Source organism: Salmo salar, chromosome ssa14, assembly GCF_905237065.1.
Source record: "Salmo salar chromosome ssa14, Ssal_v3.1, whole genome shotgun sequence".
NCBI classification, from domain to species: domain Eukaryota; kingdom Metazoa; phylum Chordata; class Actinopteri; order Salmoniformes; family Salmonidae; genus Salmo; species Salmo salar.
Genome location: NC_059455.1, coordinates 86,305,138 through 86,328,787, shown reverse-complemented (window position 1 = coordinate 86,328,787; position 23,650 = coordinate 86,305,138). Strand labels below are relative to the sequence as shown.

Genomic DNA, 23,650 nt, shown 5'->3' with positions numbered 1-23,650 from the left:
GAGTACCTCCGTCGACACCTTCCCCTTCCTTTGAATTCTGCGAGAAAGACTAGCTTGGTAACGTTAGACTGAACTCAAGACCAGCTCATCACAATGATATCCTATCCAACACACACACAAAAGTTTACATTAGGCTGCACTATCCAAAAATTAGATCCACAGAATTATGAAGATACCATACATCTGCATGACCCAAATGCTGAAGCCTGACTGATTATTGACAGAACATCCATGTGGCGTGCGCAGTGTCTGCGCAAATATGAACACACGAAAGAGCACGCCGTCAATCACTTCCGGAGTCAACAGATCTCCCACACGTTTCAGGAAGGTTATCTAACTTGCAAGAAGATCATATCAAACATATTCTCATACATTGGCAAGACTTCCTTTTCACAGAGACTAGCTATATTCCGTAGGGAATGTAGTCAAAACTACGATAGGTGTAAATGTTAAGTGAAAAGGTGTGACTGGGCTGGCTGAGCTAGCATCATGCTATGGATTTCTCCGTTTTAAAAACGGTGGTTGCACCGTTGGTTAGCATGCTAGCTACACCAAACGTAAACGTTAGCTAACTCGTTAGCTAGTATCGACAAATGACTCACCTGCTTGCTGTCATCTGTTCAATCTGGTTTAGATCACTATAGCGTCAGCTAGCTAGCCACCAACACCAACTTTCTCCCTCAATAGGTTGCCTCTCTAAAGGAAAGGTAAAGTGACATTATATTGCACATGAGCTTCCTCTGTATACTTTCCATGGCTACTCAAAGCTTCACACTGCCGGGGCGTCCGGCGGGCTGATACGGTCGCGGGTATTGTGTTCGATCACACGGTGAGTTGGGTTTCATATATAATATGTCAAGTAGCCCGTCACCCCTCTGTCACTGTTGGGGGGTTAGGAGCGGGCTTGGGGCTGGTTGTGCGGCTACTACACTTTTGTCACGTCTTTAACAACACCAAAGCTGCCATACACTCGGAACTACTCGCCTGTTTTTAGATGATCATGATTTACATGAAGTTCGCAGGACCCATCTGACAATAGGTACACGTCTATTTATTGTTTGTTTTTGACGTCGCACACAGGTGAGACTGCAGTCTCTTTCTAGGGGCCATTGAGGTTATACATGTAACTGACCTTTGTGGTGATTAGCTTGGCTACATTATTTTCTGATAGACACACATGTTTAAATAAAGTAGGCACTTTTGTTGTCTTTTCAGGAAAATGTCATCCAGAAGACAAATGGACCATCTAGAGAGGACAGCCAGCAACTACATACAAGATGTGAGTGACCATCCAGATGTGTTTGTACTGTAGCAACAAACCTGTGGCTTATGCAATCCAAAGCTGAAAACAGTTTTAAGATCTGTGTTATGATGAGACTGACAATATCGAAGACATTTTGTTAATCCGTGTATGTCTAGGCTAAAGGTTTCTAATGTACAGATTTTCACCTATTGCCACAGTTTAATTGTGTTAATCTTCATGATTGATTGACAGGTTATTTCATTTGTAAACTGTGTGTTGGTGTGTGTGTCCAGCGTGTATATCCGGCGCGGGTATGTGGCATCATGGATGAGTCTGAGATAGTGAAAAGCCTTCGGCTAGCTGTCCATCCAGACTTCACTTTCAGAGCTGGACAGTGGTGAGTAGTACAGTACTGTCATTTGTTTGGCTACATTCATAGCTCATTGAAAGGAGACTGAATATAGCATTTACACCAATGGCTTTGGGGAGAGGATGTTTGTATATTTAGTTTGAGTTTGGTGCTCAGGGGCCTGTTGCACAAAAGTAGAATTAAGACATCCGGGATAAATGACTCAGCTGAGCTCAATGAAGCCAAAACATGTGCGTCCAGGCTTAATTGGTTGCACAAAGACCAAGCCAGGATGAGCAGACACGGATTCATTAAGCCAGGTGAAACCAATCCTGGATAGGTGCGCGCTCACGGCTCACTCAAATAGACCCCGCCACAGATCACAGATTAACTGATTTACCATGGCAACTAGAGCCGCGTACTTTTCCCCGTCGGAAGCACAAATCCTCATGGAGGCATACGAGGAGGTAAAATATATAATTAAGAAGAAAGGCAACACCGCCACAGTGATAAAGCAAAGAGAAAAAGCGTGGCAAAGTATTGCAGACCGCCTGAATGCGTAAGTAGTGCACAATTACACAGTCACCGCTCCGCTGAAACATCACAATTACAATTCAAATATTTAATTCACATCTCCAAAAATGCAGTTGTACTGTAATTATGAAACGGTTAAATTTTTTAATTGAAATGCACTGCAGATATGAGTGAAATTGTGTAAAGTAACTCCATCACACTGTATAAAGCTATGATAGATTTTTTGATATTTTTACTGAAAACAAGACAAAAATACCAAGTAATTTTTTGCAGTGTGACTCCATTAAATGTGTGTGTGTGTGTGTGTGTGTAGATTAAACATGAACGGGCCAAAACGGACATGGCAGCAGGTCAAAATCAAATACAAGAACATTCTGCAGAATGGTATGGTCCCTGACTAATATTTAACAAAGCACAAGCATATATTGTACCCAGAAGGTGCCTGCTCACACATTGTCTGTACTGTTTTAGCAGTGAAAAAGAATACCCACAGACAAGGCACGGGTGGTGGGTCACCAAAGGCTGACCTTACCCCAGCAGAGGACATGGCCTTGGAGCTAAATAAAGGCAGGCCCGTCTTAGAGGGGATCCCTGGGGGGAAAGAGACGAGCATAGGTTCCTCCCAAGATGCCACCCGCTTCATTCAAGGTATGTCCTTCCATCTCTACATGGGATACAACCACATTCATATTGAATCAATTTGGACTGTCTGACTTTGGTTTACCTATTGCCTTGCAGTGTCTGGCAGCACTGTGTTCCTGTTAGAGCCACCAGCACAAGCACCAGACGATGCTGATCCAGTGAGTACTCCATCAAAGGCATACTGTAGGCCTGGCATGTCTTGTCTACTAGCTTCAATATGAATCCGATTAAATGTGATAGGGTGAAGGCCCCAGTGCAGCAGCAACAGCACATGATGGAGACGATGATGAGGAGGAGACCATCTCTCTGGATTCCAGAAGGCATGAGGTATCATGTTAAGACTGTGAAAGTACTATTTACTCTACAATGGTGAGGAGTCCTCATCAAAATCAAAAAATCTAATTTCTTTTACAGGACCCAGATGCTATACAGTGGGAAAACCAGCCTGGCAACATAGTGCGTATTAATAAAAGGACACCACATCCTGCCAAATTCCAGCTGCGCTAATTGTATTGTGTTCACAGAGCTCACAAGCTATCAGAAAGTTGTATGGCAACCACCTCCGGCGCCAAATAGAACTGGCAGACATAGACATTCAGTACAAGAAGAAAAAGATGGAAAATCTTGCACTGGAGTCCGAAATAAAAAAGAGGACAATTAGGAAACTGGACCTTGAAATAAAAAAACTTGAGAGGGAGGTGAGATATGCCTTCAATGTACACTGTATGCTAACTGTAACACAAATGTATTAATCATTATTTTTCTTTCCTCCCCCAGCTCCAAGAAGATGACACAGCTCAAAATAAAAATTAGGTATATTCTCGTAAAGTCAAGTGAGCCATGACATATGAGCTCTTATTGTGAGCACACAGGACGGTGGCATCTTTCTAAGGTTTTTTTTATTTTCCCAGCAATCAGTACAACCAAGTCATCGTTATAAGGCATCGCCCTCTTTTGCCCACCCCCAGCACCAGGTGTGGCCACTAGCCTATATGAAGGCCCAAAATTGTGTGTTCCTTTCTGCTCTGACAATGGCATGCCCATTCGTGCGAGATGTGGTGGATGAAGAAGCACTTGTGCTGAGGAGAGCCTTCAGGCGAGAAAGGGTCTTCAGGGACCGGTTGGACCCACTGGCCTTCCCTGATGACCATCTATATGAAAGATACAGGTTTTCTGCAGATGGCATCAGGTATCTATGCAGACTACTGGGTCCCAGGATTAAGCACCGCACTGCACGGAGCCATGCACTGAGTGTGGAGCAAATGGTTTGTGTGGCCTTGCGCTTTTTTTCTAGTGGAGCCTTCCTGTACTCAGTGGGGGATGCAGAACAGCTGAACAAGGCCACAATTTGCCGCACAATAAGGAGTGTGTGTCTGGCTATCAAAGCATTAGCAGATGTCTTCATCTCCTTCCCTGGCCACAGAAGACTCTGTGACATCAAAGAGGAGTTCTATAGGATTGCAGGTAAGAGGATCTACAAATTACAGGACAACTGTTAACACATAGTAGGATACTCATTACTTTGTGTGACAGGTTTCCCCAATGTCATTGGTGCAGTGGACTGCACACACATAAGGATAAAAGCCCCTCAGGTGCCCATGAGGCCGATTTTGTGAATAGGAAATCCTTTCACAGCATTAATGTTCAGGTGAACATAACTTTTTGATATTATCCATTGACGAACACTCTGCATTGCCAGTGATGTGCATTGATTGGTGTAATATTCCTCATCTTATGATTTCAGATGGTCTGCAATGCTGACTGTGTGATCAGCAATGTTGTGGCAAAATGGCCTGGCTCAGTCCATGACTCCAGAATCTTTCGGGCCTCTGAAATCTATCAGTGCCTATCACAAGGTAAGCCACACAACCCCTATTTATAACCATCATGGCTGTGTCAAGAATATCACTGTGTTTATGAGGTAGTAATGATGAGATTTTGTGTTGACAGGTGAATTCTCTGGTGTGCTGCTGGGAGACAGGGGGTATGGCTGCCAGCCTTTTCTCCTGACACCTTTCACAGACCCCCAGGAAGCACAGCAGGCCTACAACCATGCCCATGCCAGGACCAGGGCCAGAGTTGAAATGACCTTTGGCCTCCTGAAGGCACGCTTTCACTGCCTTCACAAATTAAGGGTCAGCCCTGTTAGGGCATGTGATATTACTGTGGCTTGTGCTGTCCTCCACAATGTGGCCTGCCTGAGGAAGGAGAGGGCCCCCAGAGTGCCACCAGCCATGGACTGGGACAATCCGGCAATCTTCCCTGATGACGACAGTGGTCGGCTGCTGAGGGACCAATATGTGTTGAATTATTTTAGTTAGTATGTGTGCTTTCAATTTTGGTTAAATATGTCCTGCGGTGGCAGAGGAATTGGGGTTTTTTGGGTTCGTTTTTTTACGAATTTGGCCTCTTATGATGTTTGTGCGGTATACTGTGTGTAATACAAGGCTGCAGGGAGGCTACTGCATCCATTCATTTGTCTGTTCAGTTGATGTGTATGGATTTGTCCTGCATTTATTTTAGTGTGCAGACATGCAGGGTGTGTTATATACAGACCTTTGAATGTGTATGTATCATTTTGTATAATATGCTTGGATTCTGTGCTTTCCATCTTGTAGTCACTGTGACTTCAGTTTCGAAAGGAGCTGATGGTTTACCTGCTTTGTTTTGTCCTTATTCAATAAAGGAACATAATGTTACACATTGTGTTTTTATATTCATATGGAATGTGTATTTGTTTATATGACAGAGTACTAGGGCCACACTGAAGAAAAAGGATAAAGTCATAAATTTATGAGGCTGGTTCTTTCTGCAGAAAAGCTACATATTGTTTTTACAGTTTTGATACTTATGACAATGTGATACTTAATATTCTGGCACATCAGCATGTCTTTGTTTATGAAACCATACTGAAGTACAATTTCACGAAATGCCCCACATCTGTCATTTTAACAACTGTCCTCCTTTAAAACAACCGGTTACAATATTATTACTTGTGTTTTTTTCCCCTCTGTGGCCCTAATATTCTATCATTTTATATATAGCCTTATAGTCTATGGGAAACTGTAAATTATCTAATGATAGCAACATAATCTAAAAATTATTTTTTATCCAAAATCATTGAAATTAATGATCACAAACGTTTAAATAATGACAGTGGGTCTAGTTATGTGATAACAATGTATAGTGAGCAGTGAAATAACTATTGGTTTCCATTTGTGGTGACTGCTGACTGACATTAGGGATGAGATTAAATAGATCCTGGAATTTAGCCTGGTCTGGAGCAGGCTAGCTCCACAGAATAAATCTCCATGGTAATTTATACCATAACATATCCTCCTGCCCCCTATCCATCTTTAGTGCAACCGGATTACGGATCAATTGAGCCAGGATCACCAAGATATCCTGGCTTAATCCCTTATCCTAGTTTTGTGCAACAGGCCCCAGTACTGGTTGCTTTTGTTTGGTTGGTTTGTGTGCTGTGTTGGAGAGAGTACATTGGTTAGTTTCCAGGCCCCTGCCCAGCCTGGAAACGCTTGTTCTACTTGCTGTTGGGACATTGGTCTGAGGACGTGAGTGCAATCAGCTGTGTACCTCAGTGGGAGATTTGGATAGGGTAGTGAACCTTATCACCAGGAGCTATAGCCTTTTTCCCCTGATAGGCTTAGCGACGTGTTTCATTTTGGAATACGTTGGGCATTTGTTAATGTTTGTTATTTTTGTGTGGTGGCTTGGTGGAATCTACCAGCGTGCTGGGGGGTTACTTCCTTGCCAGCGGGCTACAGTGCATAATTACCCACTGCAAATCTGCATGAAGACTAGGGTTGAGTTATTGTAGGTTTTGGGGAAGCTCCATATCTCTCTTTCTGTGGTGCCAGTGTGATTTGTTATTTCTCTTGTTGTGGTCTGGTGTGCTCAGAGAGGGTTTTTTTTCTCTCTCTCTGACTATGGCGTCTAATGTAGACGAGTTCATTCGCTTTCCATCAGAGGAACTGTTAGACTTATGTACTAAAGAACAGCTGTTGAAGGTTGCTGAACACTACAAGGTTGAAATTAGTGATAAACGTCAAAAAAAATTATATTAGGTTAATATTGAAGGCCAATCTGATGGAGTGGTATTCTTGACGTTACCACTGGGGCAGCCTCTGCTGAGGACTCGCCGTCTCCCCGATATGTCACAATTACCACTCCATCGGTTAGTCCTAGTAGTCTTCTTTTTGAACAGCAGAAAGAGCTGCTTCTGTTACAGTTGGAGCACGATCGTGAGAAGCTAGAGCATGATCGTGTAAAATATGAAAAGTAATTGGAATTTAAACAGGATATGGAGCGTGCTAAAATCAAGCTGCAACAAGAGCGACTAGAGTTGGTTAGGGAAGGAAAGCTCTCAGGGGAGAGTTTGCTCTGGGAATGTGACCCAGATTTACCTAGGAATCGTTCCTCTTTTGGACGTGCCCTGGACACATTTGACATGGTTGGGAATTTACGGTTGTTGCCTCAGTTTAATGAAAAGGACCCTGAGACATTCTTTTCGTTGTTTGAGCGTGTTGCTGACGCTAGGAGTTGGCCTGATTCTGACCGCACTTTAATGTTGCAGTGTGTGCTGACTGGTAAAGTGCAGGAAGCATATTCAGCTCTTAGTGTAGCCGACAGTGTCAGTTATGATAAGGTTAAAACGGCGGTGTTACAGATTTACGAATTGGTTCCTGAGGCTTACCGCCAACGATTTAGAACTTTAAAAAGGATGATAAGCAGACTCATGTTGAGTTTGCGCGAGAATTATCTTCACAGTTTAATCGTTGGTGTTCCGCCTCTGCAGTTATTACTTTCCAAGGGCTGTGTGAGCTGATTATGTATTATATAAGGACACAGTCCCTGATCGTATAGCGACGTACATTAACGAACGGAAAGTTAAAACTCTCGCTGAATCTGCGGTTTTGGCAGACGAATATGTTTTGACTCCCAAAAGTGTTTTTGTAGAGCCCCGTATTCGGAGTGAGTGGAGACGTTCGGAGAGATTTGGACCTCGCTCACCGAGATACTCTGGTTCACGGGCAGAGTTTTATTCAACTAGGGTTGAGCCTGACTCCCATGGTAAAACTGACTTTGGTCAAGTGTCACTACTGTCAAGGCTCAGGTCATTGGAAAAACGAATGTCCGGTTCTTAGGTCTAAGGATAAGTTCAGTACAGGTACTTTTGTTAAATCTAAGCCTACGGCGTTAGCTGCACCTGTTCCACATCAGTTCACTCCTGACACGTTGTCTCATGCCCAGGGGCAGGTGAAAGTCCATATTGACCCAGACTATTTACCTTTCATTACGGAGGGTTTTGTGTCTCTGTTAGGAAGTAAGAACCTAGTGCCAGTGAAGATCCTAAGAGAATCTCTGTTACCCTTCTCTGCTGAGACTGATTCAGGGAATAGCGTGCTTATTAGGGGAATAGGTTTGAACACTCTGTCAGTTCCATTGCATAGACTAATGTTGGATTGTGGACTGGTGAAGGGTGAGGTTGTTGTGGGGGTGCGTCCTTCATTGCCTATTGAGGGTATTGACGTTATCCTTGGGAATCACTTGGCTGGTGAGCGTGTGTGGCCTGTTGTGTCTCCATCTCTAGTGGTTTCCACTACACCGTCAATTGTAGGGATTACTGATGAGTGTGCGGAGTTTCCCAGAGGTGTTCTCTGCGTGTGCAGTGACGCGTTCTATGATCCATGGCGACCTAGTTACTGCGTCGGTAAATGAGAATACCACAAAGACGTCTCTCACTGTTTTCCCTGTTATCCCGTTATCTGTACCCCGCTCCGATCTAATCGATGCGCAACAGACTGACCCCACATTAGAGAAGTTGCGTGACCAAATTGTGCCTGTGGAACAGTTGGGAGATGTCGTCCATGGCTATTTTCTCCAAGAGGATGTCCTGATGAGAAAGTGGATGTCTCATGGTAGTTGTTTTCTGGGGGAGGCAATTAGTCAGGTTGTGGTACCAGTTAAGCTTCATGAGTTGGTTTTGACCACTTCTCACAATGACGTTGCTGGACATATGGGTGTGAGGAAAACCTACAATCGCATATTAAGACATTTCTTTTGGCCTAGATTGAAGAGAGATGTTTCTGATTTTATCAAAACTTGTCACACCTGTCAATTAACTGGTAAACCTAATCAAGCTATTAAGCCGGTACCACTGTTTCCTATTCCTGTACTCAGCCAACCTTTTGAGTATCTGATTATTGACTGTGTTGGTCCTCTGCCTCGTTCTAAAAAAGGTAGTAATTATTTGTTGACTGTGATGTGTCAGACCACTAGGTTTCCTGCTGCCTATCCTCTCCGGTCTATCACGACTAAGTCTGTGTTAAAAGCTTTGACTCAGTTTTTCTCACTGTTTGGAATCCCTAAGGTCATTCAGAGTGATCAAGGATCAAATTTCACCTCTAATCTCTTTGGTCAGGTTCTCCAACAGCTCCATATTAAACACAATTTGTCTAGCGCCTATCACGCGCAAAGTCAAGGAGCACTGGAACGTTTCCATCAAACACTTAAGTCTTTGTTGAGAGCTTATTGTACTGAGATGGATAAGGATTGGGAGGAGGGGTTGCCTTGGTTACTGTTAGCCGCTAGGGAGGTTTCACAGGAGAGCACGGGTTTCAGTCCAAATGACCTTGTGTTTGGACATAGGGTGCGTGGACTTTAATCTGTTCTCCAGGATGATTGGAGTCTCCCGAGCCTCCTCAGTCCCTGTTATCGTATGTGTGTGATTTCCGGTGACGCTTGTACACCGCTGGTGAAATGGCGAAAGAAAAACTATCATCTTCACAGGAAAGGATGAAGGGCATATTTGATCGTCGAACTGTGCCTCGTCACTTTAGTCCAGGTGACCAGGTTCTTGCTCTGCTGCCAATTGTTGGTTCTCCTTTTCAAGCCAAGTTTCAAGGTCCATATACAGTGGTGCGCCAGTACACTGAGCAGAATTATCTAGTTGCCACTCCAGAACGGAGAAAAGCACACCAACTGTGCCATGTAAATTTGTTAAAACCCTATTATGCACGTTCAACGGAGACTGAACAGTGGGAGTCTACAGAGGACGGTAAACCTGTTCTTTTGGCTGATACCGTTACATCCTGTGGTTCTTCTCATGCTAGGTCTGTGCATGATGAGGAAGATGTTCCTGGTCCTGACGATTGCATATTGCAGGGTAGATTGAAAAATTCAGAGACACTGGATATTTTGGACGACCTTCTTACTCATCTACCTGTTGATGAGCGAAAAGAGATGGTTGGTCTGATTCTGAAATTTCCAGAGTTGTTTTCTGATACACCAACACGTACAAACTAGATAGAGCATGATATTGACATTGGAGATGCTGACCCCATTCGTCAGCGGTTCTATAGAGTTTCTTCAGAGAAACTGCGTTGTCTGGATGCTGAGGTCAGGTACATGCTGGAGAGTAAGATAGCAGAGTCTTCTTTCTCCAGTTGGGCTTCTCCCTGTATCTTGGTCAGTAAACCGGATGGAACAAACAGATTTTGTACGGACTACCGTAAGGTAAATGCTGTCACTAAGCCAGATTCATTACCTCTTCCTCGGATGGAGGACTGCGTAGATCAAGTCGGAGCAGCTAAGTTTGTGAGCAAATTTGACCTGTTAAAGGGCTATTGGCAGGTGCCACTAACGAGTAGGGCACATGAAATCTCTGCCTTTATTACACCCTCTGGTCTGTACTCGTATTCGGTTATGAGTTTCGGCCTGCGTAATGCACCTGCCACTTTTCAGCGACTTATGAACAGGGTTGTCGCCGGTCTGGCCGGGTGCGCTGTTTATCTGGACGATGTAGTGATATATGCAGATACCTGGGAGGAACATCTGTCCCGTTTTCAAGCCTTGTTTGAACGTCTGGCTGCAGGTCGCCTCACGATCAATTTGGCTAAATGTGAGTTTGCTCAGGCGACCGTTACATACCTTGGAAAGGTGGTTGGACAGGGTGAAGTGTGTCCTGTTCGGGCTAAAGTGGTAGCTATTGATGCTTTTCCACCACCAACTACAAAAAAGGAACTTATGCGTTTCTTGGGAATGATTGGTTACTACCGTGGCTTTTGTAGGAACTTTTCTACTGTGGTCGCTCCCTTGACAGAATTGTTGAAAGCTAAGGCTGTTTACGTATGGTCTTCTCATTGTCAACAGGCTTTTGAAGATGCAAAGAGGTTGCTTACCTCAACTCCGGTGCTGGCTGCCCCTCGCGTGGATCTGTCATTTACCTTGCAGGTGGATGCTAGTCATGTGGGGGCAGGGGCAGTTTTGTTGCAAGCAGATGAGTCTGGGGTTGAGAGGCCTGTTAGTTTCTTTTCCAAAAAGTTTAACCGTTATCAGTTGAACTACTCGGTCATTGAAAGAGAAGCGCTAGCACTCATTTGGGCGCTACAACACTTTGAAGTGTATGTTGGATCGGGAGTAGTACCTATTGTGGTCTACACCGACCATAACCCTCTCACCTTTTTCAGGTCCATGATGTGTCCTAATCAAAGGATAATTAGATGGTGTTTATTTTTACAATCCTTCCATCTCGAGGTGCGGCATAACCGGGGAACTGATAACGTGATTGCTGATGCGCTCTCTCGTGCGCCCTGTTCCTGAATATTTACGTGACTGACTGTTGTTTGGTGTTGTCAGGTTCTGTCGTTCCTGTCTGTTCACTCCTGGTCTCGTTTTCTTCTTTCCTCTTAAAAGTTGCTTCCTGTGTAAAGGTTGCTGAGGTCTCGGGAGGAGGTTGGTTGGGGCAGGTGGAACTGTGAACACGTAACCCCTTGTCAATTTGGGACGCAGAGGCTGGTACGTTGTTCCGGGGTCCTTGTTGGTCCCCGGTTTTATGGGGGGGGATGCCGGTGGGCGGAGCTGGGAGGGTCGTCAGCTACATGGGAAACACCTGGGTCCGGGTGTGTCCCAGGATAAAGGCACCTCTTCCACATTGATTGAGGAGACTCTCTCCACGCAGACACTGTTGATTTTGGTTGTGTAGTTTTGTGGCTTTTTGGTTATTTGCTTTGGCACTTTTCAACACCCTGCATTATTACATTCAGGTATGCAAAACACTCACTTACACTACTGATTACACACACCATTGTTAATTACTTAGTTACTTTATTTAATAAATATATATTTTGATACTCCTGGTCTCCACGTTGTCTCCCTTTTGTTGCGAACTCTGAGCCGGTTCGTAACACAAACATACGACTATTTTATACCATTTGAAAGATAAACCTCTCCTGAATCCAACCACGTTGTCCCATTTCAAAAAGGCTTTACAGCGAAAGCAAAACATTAGATTATGTTAGGAGAGTACATAGACCAAAATAACCACACAGCCATTTTCCAAGCAAGCATATATGTCAATAAAACCCAGAACACAGCCAAATGAAGCACTAACCTTTGATCTTCATCAGATGACACTCCTAGGACATTATGTTATACAATACATGTATGTTTTGTTCATATTTATATCCAAAAACAGCTTTTTACATTGGCGCGTGATGTTCAGAAAATGTATTCCCACCAAAAACTTCCGGTGAATTTACAAAAATACTCATCATAAACGTTGACAAAATACATAACAATTATTTTAAGAATTATAGATACAGAACTCCTTTATGCAATCGCTGTGTCAGATTTTAAAATAGCTTTTCGGCGACAGCACATTTTTCAATATTCTGAGAACATAGCTCGCCATCACGGCGAGCTATTCAGACACCCGCCAAGTTCGGCGCAAACTAAACTCAGAATTAGTATTAGAAATATTGTATTACCTTTGCTGATCTTCGTCAGAATGCACTCACAGGACTGCTACTTCCACAAGAAATTTTGTTTTTGTTCGAAATAATCCATAGTTATGTCCAAATACCTCCATTTGTTTGTGTGGTCAGGTCACTATCCAAAGGGTAACGCGCGAGTGCATTTCGAGAGACAAAGTCAAAATGTTCCATTACCATACTTGGAAGCATGTTTAAAATACATTTTTATGGTATTTTTAACATAAAATTGCGATAATATTCCAACCGGACAATAGTGTATTCATTCAAGGAGGAAAAGAAAAAACAGCGTGCTCGCGGGAACGCACATATCCAATCTCTTTGTCCTCAGGCAGACCACTCAGTAACTGAGCTCCTATACTCTGCCCAGAGACAGGAGAAGGCTCAATCCACTTTCTTAAGGCTTTAGACAGCCAATGGAAGCCTTAGAAAGTGCAACGTAACAGCACAGATACTGTAGTTTCGAAAGGGACTAGAAAGAACTACATTTCTCAGATCCTACACTTCCTGGTTGACTTTTTCTCAGGTTTTTCTCTGCCATATGAGTTCTGTTATACTCACAGACACCATTCAAACAGTTTTAGAAACTTCAGAGTGTTTTCTATCCAAATCTACTAATAATATGCATATTCTCGTTTCTGGGCAAGAGTAGTAACCAGTTTAAATCGGGTACGTTTTTTCATCCGGCCGTGAAAATACTGCCCCCTATCCATATCAGGTTAACCAGTATATCACATCAACAGTTTGTTGGACAAAAGGTCCACACAGGGTTATAGAAGTTATCAAGTTCATTATCTGACACAGGCTGCTGTCAATCATCACACGCAGTGAGAGAAATTACCTGCTGCAATCCATCAAGGTCGTGCGCAATCCTCTTTTTATAATGACTGTAATACCTTTACTAGGCACTAGAGGGAAGTGTTGTATTGACTGTGTGTTACGCTATTTAACAGTGTTGCTCTCCCCTGCCACTGTTCCACACAGGTCATTGTGTTAAAAGACAATGTTCTCAATCAACCCACTTGGTTAAAATACAGGTAAATAAATAAGTTGATAAACAAATGCATATGATGACAGCAGGAAGCAGTTAGGGGGGATTTCCAGCTTGCAGATTGTTTCAGACCCACTAACAGGCTTCATAACATGTGCCATTTAGCACTCTGTTTTTCCAAAGCGACTTAGTCATGCGTGCATTCATTACCAATGGGTTGTCCCGGGAATGGAACCTACTACCTGGCGTTACACGTCGCACGCTCACTGAGCTACAAAGGAAAACGGCATTAGTGTTGTAGCTAAAAGCACACATCCATAAACATGTTTCATTTATGGGATAATATAAATATCTCCTTCAACTCTGTGGTCCATACTGTTGGTGGGCGGTTTGTGTTGTGGATAAACAGAAGGGCTTGGTGAGTTGCCCCACCGGTGTTCAGTAATGGATGTAAAACAGATGTAAATACTTTGGTTACACCTCCTCCAGTCCATATGACAGGTGGGTGGGAGAAACATATGTGTGTCTGTTTAGGTGTCAGAGAGGGAGAGATGCTTGCTAGTTATTGCCTTGGAGGGCTGTGTACTTTTTGGGGGGGGGAAGTTACCACTTCCTGTGGTATGTTATGTAGAGATATGTGAGAGACATGGACACATTCTGTACATTTTGAGGTTGAGTTTGAATCCGTTAGATTACGTTCTCAGTTGGACATGTTTTGCATTGTCTCTCTGTCTCTCTGTGTGTCCAGGGTGGACTTCTTCATCCCTGGTATGGAGAAGGTAGGAGGATTCTCTGTGTGTCCAGGGTGGACTTCTTCATCCCTGGTATGGAGAAGGTAGGAGGATTCTCTGTGTGTCCAGGGTGGACTTCTTCATCCCTGGTATGGAGAAGGTAGGAGGATTCTCTGTGTGTCCAGGGTGGACTTCTTCATCCCTGGTATGGAGAAGGTAGGAGGATTCTCTGTGTGTCCAGGGTGGACTTTTTCATCCCTGGTATGGAGAAGGTAGGAGGATTCTCTGTGTGTCCAGGGTGGACTTCTTCATCCCATGGTATGGAGAAGATAGGAGGATTCTCTGTGTGTCCAGGGTGGACTTTTTCATCCCTGGTATGGAGAAGGTAGGAGGATTCTCTGTGTGTCCAGGGTGGACTTCTTCATCCCATGGTATGGAGAAGATAGGAGGATTCTCTGTGTGTCCAGGGTGGACTTTTTCATCCCTGGTATGGAGAAGGTAGGAGGATTCTCTGTGTGTCCAGGGTGGACTTTTTCATCCCTGGTATGGAGAAGGTAGGAGGATTCTCTGTGTGTCCAGGGTGGACTTCTTCATCCCATGGTATGGAGAAGATAGGAGGATTCTCTGTGTGTTCCAGTCCAGGTCTGCTGCAGAGAGAGGGCGTTATCGAGCTGGCTGTCAAATACACACAACATCTCCCCGCACATTGGATACACACCAAGGTGAGTGAGTGTGTCTACATTGAAATGAACATTTTCACATGTAGTTTTAGTTTCTGCCTCAATCAATAGCAGTGTCTGTCAGTCTTTCTGCCTGTCTCTCCATCTGGTGTGTGTGTGTGTTTATAGGTTGTATTGTAAGTCTGATCTCATCCAGTAGCTGTGTGTGACTGTGGTTGTCGCCACATAAAGCTGTCTGATATTCCACAGTAAAGTGGTTGGAGACTGTACTCAGCCCTGGGATTGTTTGATGAGCCTGTTGTTAACTCTTCCTCCCGTCTGTACTGGGTTAGAGTGTGGGGACTGTGACAACAGATAAAGCAGAGGAGTGTATACACGTGTGTGTGTGTGTGTGTGTGTAAAGAGAAAGGGAAAAGGAGAGGGAATTTGCTGCTGTTGTCTTCGAAATACCCCCCTACCAGCTATAAGATCTCTCTCTCCCATTGTGTGTGTGTAGCAGCGTCTGTGTCTCCTGAGACTCCAGTCAGAAGTATCTAAACCGATGCTGCACTGCAAGTCGTTTTTAAAAATCTCTAAAACAGACTTTCTCCACAATAGGGAACTAGAATGTGGACACATCTCATACCTGAGTTATTTATCATTACAAAATAAACAATATTTTTATTCTTTCTCTCTCCTCAGTGCACCATGGACTCCCATGTAGCGATGCGTGTGGGCGGTAACTTCTTCTTTGACCCTCTGACTCCTGTGTTGACCTGTTGTTGGGGGCGTGGGCATTAACCCTTTATACTCCATCCTGCTTCACACCGCTGACCTGCTACGACAGAACCCCACTATCGTAGGGAGGGACTACAACATAGGCTCCACCCACCTCTGCTACAGCGCCAAGAACGCACAAGAGCTGCTCTTCAAAGTGAGGGCGGGGTACGTGGGTTGACTCATAACCCGCAGTCCCTGGGGTTATATCTGCGGGGTGGGTGGGTTTAGGGTCATGAAATATTGTGTGGATAAAAAATAAAATCAATGTACCCTATAATGTACATATAATTCATATCTATAGGCTACATTGAGGTTTTTCTTTTATTATTTATTATCTGCTGTTAGTGCGTAGCCTAAAGGACTTCAAATACATTTTTATTGGTCACATACAGTGAAATGCTTGTGTTCCTACTGCATTGTTGAAGCTAGGATCTGTCAAAATTGCACGTCAAGGGAACTGTACTGTTCATATGGGTTAAATGGAATAGTAACCTAACTGAAATTTGAACTGTAGGTCTATAACCTCTCACATTGCCTAATATAACATTAACTCCTGCAGAATGAAGCATTTCTTGCAGTAAAATTAAACACCAAATGTAAATTTTGACTCAGGAACAGGAGTGGAGAAAAATGATTGATTTATTTCAGCATAGAGAATGAATACACGGTTAGCACTGCCACATTTACAGATGGTCCCTATCTTTATAAGCATCATAAAAGCTGATTTTAGTAATTCAACCACATAAAATATGCATCTAAGCCAAACAAAACATTTTTTGGGGTCGTTTTTAACAGCTTTTAATTTCCTTAAAACCGGTCAAACTGATGTCAGTTTGAAAATGTTGCTTTCTTTGCATTATTGCATTTTCTCCCCAGTCCCTAAACATCTTTGCTGTGTGAGAGAAGCAGAGAATTTTTATTTGATTTTATTAGGTTCCCCGTTAGCTGACGCCAATGGCGACATCTGGTCTTTCTGGTGTCTGACACATAACAAAAAAGACTAGACAAGACTTTACAATCTACATGCATTCAAAAACATTAACATGTAGTGTGTGTGTGTGTGTGTGTGTCTATCAGTTCCACATACATGTCAGTACATACACACAACAAGTAGGTCACATGGGGGAGAGGCGTTGTGCCGCGAGGTGTTGCTTTATTTGTTTGAAACCAGGTTTGCTGTTCACTGGCGCTATGGAAGGGAGTTCCATGCACTCATGGCTCTGTATAATACTGTACGTTTCCTTGAATTTGTTCTGGACCTGGGAACTGTGAAAAGATGTCTTGTGGGGGAAAGTGTGTATGTAAGTTGACTGTGCAACAATTTGGAGTTTCTTATAACTTGAAGTGATGCAATCAGTCTTTCCTCAACTCTTAGCCAAGACAGTCTACCATGCATAGTATTGATATCACCCCTCTGATTACAATGAAGAGTAAAATGTCCCGCTCTGTTCTGGGCCAGCTGCAGCTTAACTAGGTCCATATTTGCAGCACTTGACCATATGACTAGACAATAATCAAGATGACCATCCTTGATGCATTAATTCTATCGATTTATGACATTCTGTTGAGCAAGGGTTTACAATTGAAGTCGTAAGTTTACATAAAACGTAGCCAAATACATTTAAACTCAGTTTTTCACAATTCCTGACATTTAATCCTAGTAAAAATTCCCTGTCTTAGGTCAGTTAGGATCACCACTTTATTTTAAGAATGTGAAATGTCAATAATAGTAGTGATTTATTTCAGCTTTTATTTCTTTCATCACATTCCCAGTGGGTCAGAAGTTTACATACTCAATTAGTATTTGGTAGCATTGCCTTTAAATTGTTTAACTTGGGTCAAACGTTTCAGGTAGCCTTCCACACGCTTCCCACAATAAGTTGGGTGAATTTTGGCCCATTCTTCCTGACAGAGCTAGTGTAACTGAGTCAGGTTTGTAGGCCTCCTTGCTCGCACACACTTTTTTTCAGTTCTGCCCACAAATTTTCAATAGGCTTGAGGTCAGGGCATTGTGATATCCACTCCAATACCTTGACTTTGTTGTCCTTAAGCCATTTTGCCACAACTTTGGAAGTATGGTTGGGGTCATTGTCCATTTGGAATACCCATTTGAGACCAAGCTTTAACTTCCTGACATGTCTTGATGTTGCGTCAATATATGCACTTCATTTTCCTCCCTCATGCCGCCATCTATTTTGTGAAGTGCATCAGTCCCTCCTGCAGCAAAGCACCCCCACAACATGATGCTTCCATCCCCGTGCTTCACAGTTGGGATGGTGTTCTTTGGCTAGCAAGCCTCCCCCTTTTTCCTCCAAACATAACGATGGTGATTATGGACAAACAGTTCTATTTTTGTTTCATCAGACCAGAGGACATTTCTCCAAAAAGTACGATCTTTGTCCCCATGTGCAGTTGCAAACCGTAGTCTGGCTTTTTATGGCGGTTTTGGAGCAGTGGCTTCTTCCTTGCTGAGCAGCCTTTCAGGTTATGTCGATATAGGACTCGTTTTACTGTGGATATAGATACTTTTGTACCTGTTTCCTCCAGCATCTTCACAAGGTCCTTTGCTGTTCTGGGATTGATTTGCACTTTCCGCAACCAAAGTACGTTCATCTCTAGGAGACAGAACGCGTCTCCTTCCTGAGCGGTATGACGGCTGTGTGGTCCCATGGTGTTTATACTTGTGTACTATTGTTTGTACAGATGAACGTGGTACCTTCAGGCATTTGGAAATTGCTCCCAAGGATGAACCAGACTTGTTTTTTTCTGAGGTCTTGGGAAAATCAAAAGAAATCAGCCATGTCAATCAGAGGCACTAAGTTTGAAGGTAGGCCTTGAAATACATCCACAGGTACACCTCCAATTGACTCAAATTATGTCAATTAGCCTATCAGAAGCTTCTAAAGCCATGACATCATTTTCTGGAATTTTCCAAGCTGTTTAAAGGCACAGTCAACTTAGTGTATGTAAACTTCTGACCCACTGGAATTGTGATACAGTGAATTATAAGTGAAATAATCACAAAGTAGAAAGTAGATGTCCTAAACGACTTGCCAAAACTATAGTTTGTTAACAAGACATTTGTGGAGTGGTTGAAAAACAAGTTTTAATGACTCCATCCTAAGTTTATGTAAACTTCTGACTTCATGTGTATTTCATCAGCTGGGGCAACAAGGAATGACAGAAGAGAAGCTGCATGGATCTAATTATAGACAAGTTGACTAACAAACAGCCTCTCAAAAAATCGTTCCGCTGTCTGACTAGACTACTGTGCATTTTCTAATTTAGTGTCGGGTGTGGGCCTCAGATCTTCACTTTATCACATATAGTCGGGTGGTTGCGGATGGGTTATTAGCAATTGTGGGCGGGTGAAAAAACAGCTGACCCGCGCATCACTAGTGTGTGTGTGTGTGTGTGTTAGTGTTACTGAGCTACAGTTCATATAAGGAAATCAGTCAATTAAAATAAATTCATTGGGCCCTAATCTATGGATTTCACATGACTGGGAATACAGATATGCATATGTTGGTCACAGACACCTTAAAAATAAAGTATGGGCGTGGATCAGAAAACCAGTCAGTATCTGGTGTGACCACCATTTGCCTCACGCAGCGCGACACATCTCCTTTGCATAGAGTTGATCAGGCTGTTGATTGTGACCTGTGGAACGTTGTCCCACTCCTCTTCAATGGCTGTGTAAAGTTGCAAGTCCCAAACTTGCTCAATGGGTGACATATCTGGTGAATATGTAGGCCATAGAAAACTGGGACATTTTCAGCTTCCAGGAATTGTGTACAGATCATTTTGACATGGGGCCGTGCCTTATCATGCTGAAACATGAGGTGATGGCGACGGATGAATGGCACAACAATGGGCCTCATGTTCTCGTCACGGTATCTCTGTGCATTCAAATTACCATCAATAAAATTCAATTGTGTTCGTTATCCGTAGCTTATGCCTGCCCATACCACAACCCCACCGCCACCATGGTACAGTTGAAACCTGGATTCATTATTGAAGAGCACACTTCTCCAGCTTGCCAGTGGCCGTTGAAGGTGAGCATTTGTCCAGTGAAGTCATTTACGACACCGAACTGCAGTCAGGTCAAGACCCTGGTGAGGACGACGAGCACACAGATGAGCTTCTCTGAGACGGTTTCTGACAGTTTGTGCAGAAATTCTTTGGTTGTGCAAACCCAGTTTCATCAGCTGTCTGGGTGGCTGGTCTCAGATGATCCCACAGGTGAAGAAGCTGGATGTGGAGGTCCTGGGCTGGCGTGGTTACACGTGGTCTGTGGTTGTGAGACCAGTTGTATGTACTGCCTAATTCTCTAAAATGACATTGGAGGCGGCTTATGGTAGAGAAATGTAAATAAAATGTCCTGGGAAACAGGTGTGGTGGACATTTCTACAGTCAGCATGCCAATTGCACGCTCCCTCAACTTGAGACATCAGTAGCATTGTGACAAAACTGCACATTATAGGAGGGGCCTTTTATTGTCTCCAGCACAAGGCGAACCTGTGTAATGATCATTATGTTTAATCTGCTTCTTGATATGCCACACCTGTCAGGTGGATGGATTATCTTTGCAAAGCAGAAATGCTCACTGATAAATTTGTTCACAACATTTGCGAGATAAGCTTTTTTGTGCGTATGGAACATTTCTGGGATCTTTTATTTCAGCTCATGGGACCAACACATGTTGCGTTGATATTTTTGTTGAGTGTTTATATACACTGCTCAAAAAAATAAAGGGAACACTTAAACAACACATCCTAGATCTGAATGAAAGAAATAATCTTATTAAATACTTTTTCTTTACATAGTTGATGTGCTGACAACAAAAATCACACAAAAATAATCAATGGAAATCCAATTTATCAACCCATGGAGGTCTGGATTTGGAGTCACACAAAATTAAAGTGGAAAACCACACTACAGGCTGATCCAACTTTGATGTAATGTCCTTAAAACAAGTCAAAATGAGGCTCAGTAGTGTCTGTGGCCTCCACGTGCCTGTATGACCTCCCTACAACGCCTGGGCATGCTCCTGATGAGGTGGTGGATGGTCTCCTGAGGGATCTCCTCCCAGACCTGGACTAAAGCATCCGCCAACTCCTGGACTGTCTGTGGTGCAACGTGGCGTTGGTGGATGGAGCGAGACATGATGTCCCAGATGTGCTCAATTGGATTCAGGTCTGGGGAACGGGCGGGCCAGTCCATAGCATCAATGCCTTCCTCTTGCAGGAACTGCTGACACACTCCAGCCACATGAGGTCTAGCATTGTCTTGCATTAGGAGGAACCCAGGGCCAACAGCACCAGCATATGGTCTGAGGATCTCATCTCGGTACCTAATGGCAGTCAGGCTACCTCTGGCGAGCACATGGAGGGCTGTGCGGCCCAAAGAAATCCCACACCATGACTGGCCCACCGCCAAACCGGTCATGCTGGAGGATGTTGCAGGCAGCAGAACGTTCTCCACGGCATCTCCAGACTCTGTCACGTCTGTCTCGTGCTCAGTGTGAACCTGCTTTCATCTGTGAAGAGCACAGGGCGCCAGTGGCGAATTTGCCAATCTTGGTGTTCTCTGGCAAATGCCAAACATCCTGCACGGTGTTGGGCTGTAAGCACAACCCCCACCTGTGGACGTCAGGCCCTCATACCACCCTCATGGAGTCTGTTTCTGACCGTTTGAGCAGACACATGCACATTTGTGGCCTGCTGGAGGTCATTTTGCAGGGCTCTGGCAGTGCTCCTCCTGCTCCTCCTTGCACAAAGGCGGAGGTAGCGGTCCTGCTGCTGGGTTGTTGCCCTCCTATGGCCTCCTCCACGTCTCCTGATGTACTGGCCTGTCTCCTGGTAGCGCCTCCATGCTCTGGACACTACGCTGACAGACACAGCAAGCCTTCTTGCCACAGCTCGCATTGATGTGCCATCCTGGATGAGCTGCACTACCTGAGCCACTTGTGTGGGTTGTAGACTCCGCCTCATGCTACCACTAGAGTGAAAGCACCGCCAGCATTCAAAAGTGACCAAAACATCAGCCAGGAAGCATAGGAACTGAGAAGTGGTCTGTGGTCACCACCTGCAGAACCACTCCTTTATTGGGGGTGTCTTGCTTATTGACTATAATTTCCACCTGTTGTCTATTCCATTTGCACAACAGCATGTGAAATGTATTATCAATCAGTGTTGCTTCCTAAGTGGACAGTTTGATTTCACAGAAGTGTGATTGACTTGGAGTTACATTGTGTTGTTTAAGTGTTCCCTTTATTTTTCTGAGCAGTATATATCTAGTTGTATTATATCAGTGTTTGTGTGGGAATGAGACCAATAATTGTTCCTCCTTGTCCCTGCTCTTCTTCCCTGCTCTCAGAAAACCATCATAGATGTGTGTAAAGAATTCCCAGAGAAATTCTCCTGTGACTTCCACATCACTGCACAGACATCAACCAGGAACTCCAACCGTCCATGAACCGTAAGTACCACAGAATGACCTTAACACAACCACAAATGTTTACTGAGACAATCTGCAATGGGTTGGAAATGAAATGATCTATAGTTTAACTGGATATGTTTCCGTTGGCTGCTAGAAAATACATTCCCAATTCATTTAAATGGATGCTAGTCCATAAGACGACAGCACTACATGAAAGTACATTTTCCATGTCTTTTTATTTTTTTAAGTAAATGTTGATTTGATCTTCCACAGGTGGGAGGCTATCAGAGGGGGAGTTGCGTCGCCACGTCGACCCTAACACTACGCTGTGTTACCTGTGTGGCCCTCCACCCATGATAGAGAGCTTGGTCCAGACACTGCTCAGTTTAGGCCTATCCCAGGACAGGATACTGTTTGAGAAGTGGTGGTAGATCATACTGGAGACAGACCTCATCAAATATCCACTGCTGCGTCACTGGATATTGTATATCAATGGTGGGAGGACCCACCCTGCTCTCTCCCCCAGTCCCTATGAATTCTAAGACCAACCCAGCACACACCACCCAGAACACGCACCCGCCCACGTTACCATGGCAACATTTTTGGGGCCTTTGGACCATATTTTTCAACAGGTGTGACCTGGCAGCATCATTTAATTTATTTTACCTCGCCTAAACGTGTATTTCTACCAGGTACCAACTTCTACAACTGGCTCGACTCGGCTACAATTTGAACAAATTAACGCATAACTTAACATTCAACTCAACTATCACCTGACTGGGGTGTTCACCAAATGCAATGAACATTATTTGTACACCCGAGTGTGTATGGGGCCATTGATCTGAGCCTGGTTGATGGTGACCTCTGACCTGTGTGAAGTGCAGTATAATGTGTGTATATATAGCTTTCCTGATTATCCACTACAAGGGTGGAGAAACACACTCAAACTGTCCTCAACTCAGTGACAGTTATAAACTGAATCCTGCAGGGATGGGGGGGGGGGGGGGGGGTTGGATCACAGCTGTCTAAGAAAAGGAGTGATCCGCATTTGGAGCAATACTGGCTGTATCCAAGGCTCCGCCAATCGTTTACATAACAGAATGTAGCCACTGACACGGAACCCAAACCGGCTGCAGACGTGCTCCATCGTGCATAAATTAATGTTGTCCCCCCACACCAAATGCGATCACGACACGCAGGTTAAAATATCAAAACAAGCTGAACCAATTACATTAATTTGGGGACAGGTCGAAAAGCATTAAACATTTATGGCAATTTAGCTAGTTAGCTTGCACGCTGTTGCTAGCTAATTTGTCCTATTTAGCTAGTTTGCTGTTGCTAGCTAATTTGTCCTATTTAGCTAGTTTGCTGTTGCTAGCTAATTTGTCCTATTTAGCTAGTTTGCTGTTGCTAGCTAATTTGTCCTATTTAGCTAGCTTGCTGTTGCTAGCTAATTTGTCCTATTTAGCTAGTTTGCTGTTGCTAGCTA

The 23,650-nt window shown here is 43.9% G+C and overlaps 1 pseudogene; it reads left to right on the top strand.

Annotated features, from left to right (window-relative positions):
• The first annotated feature begins 252 nt into the window (after positions 1-252).
• LOC106570542 (oxidoreductase NAD-binding domain-containing protein 1-like) lies at positions 253-23,458 on the top strand (annotated as a pseudogene).
• The last annotated feature ends 192 nt before the right edge of the window (positions 23,459-23,650 follow it).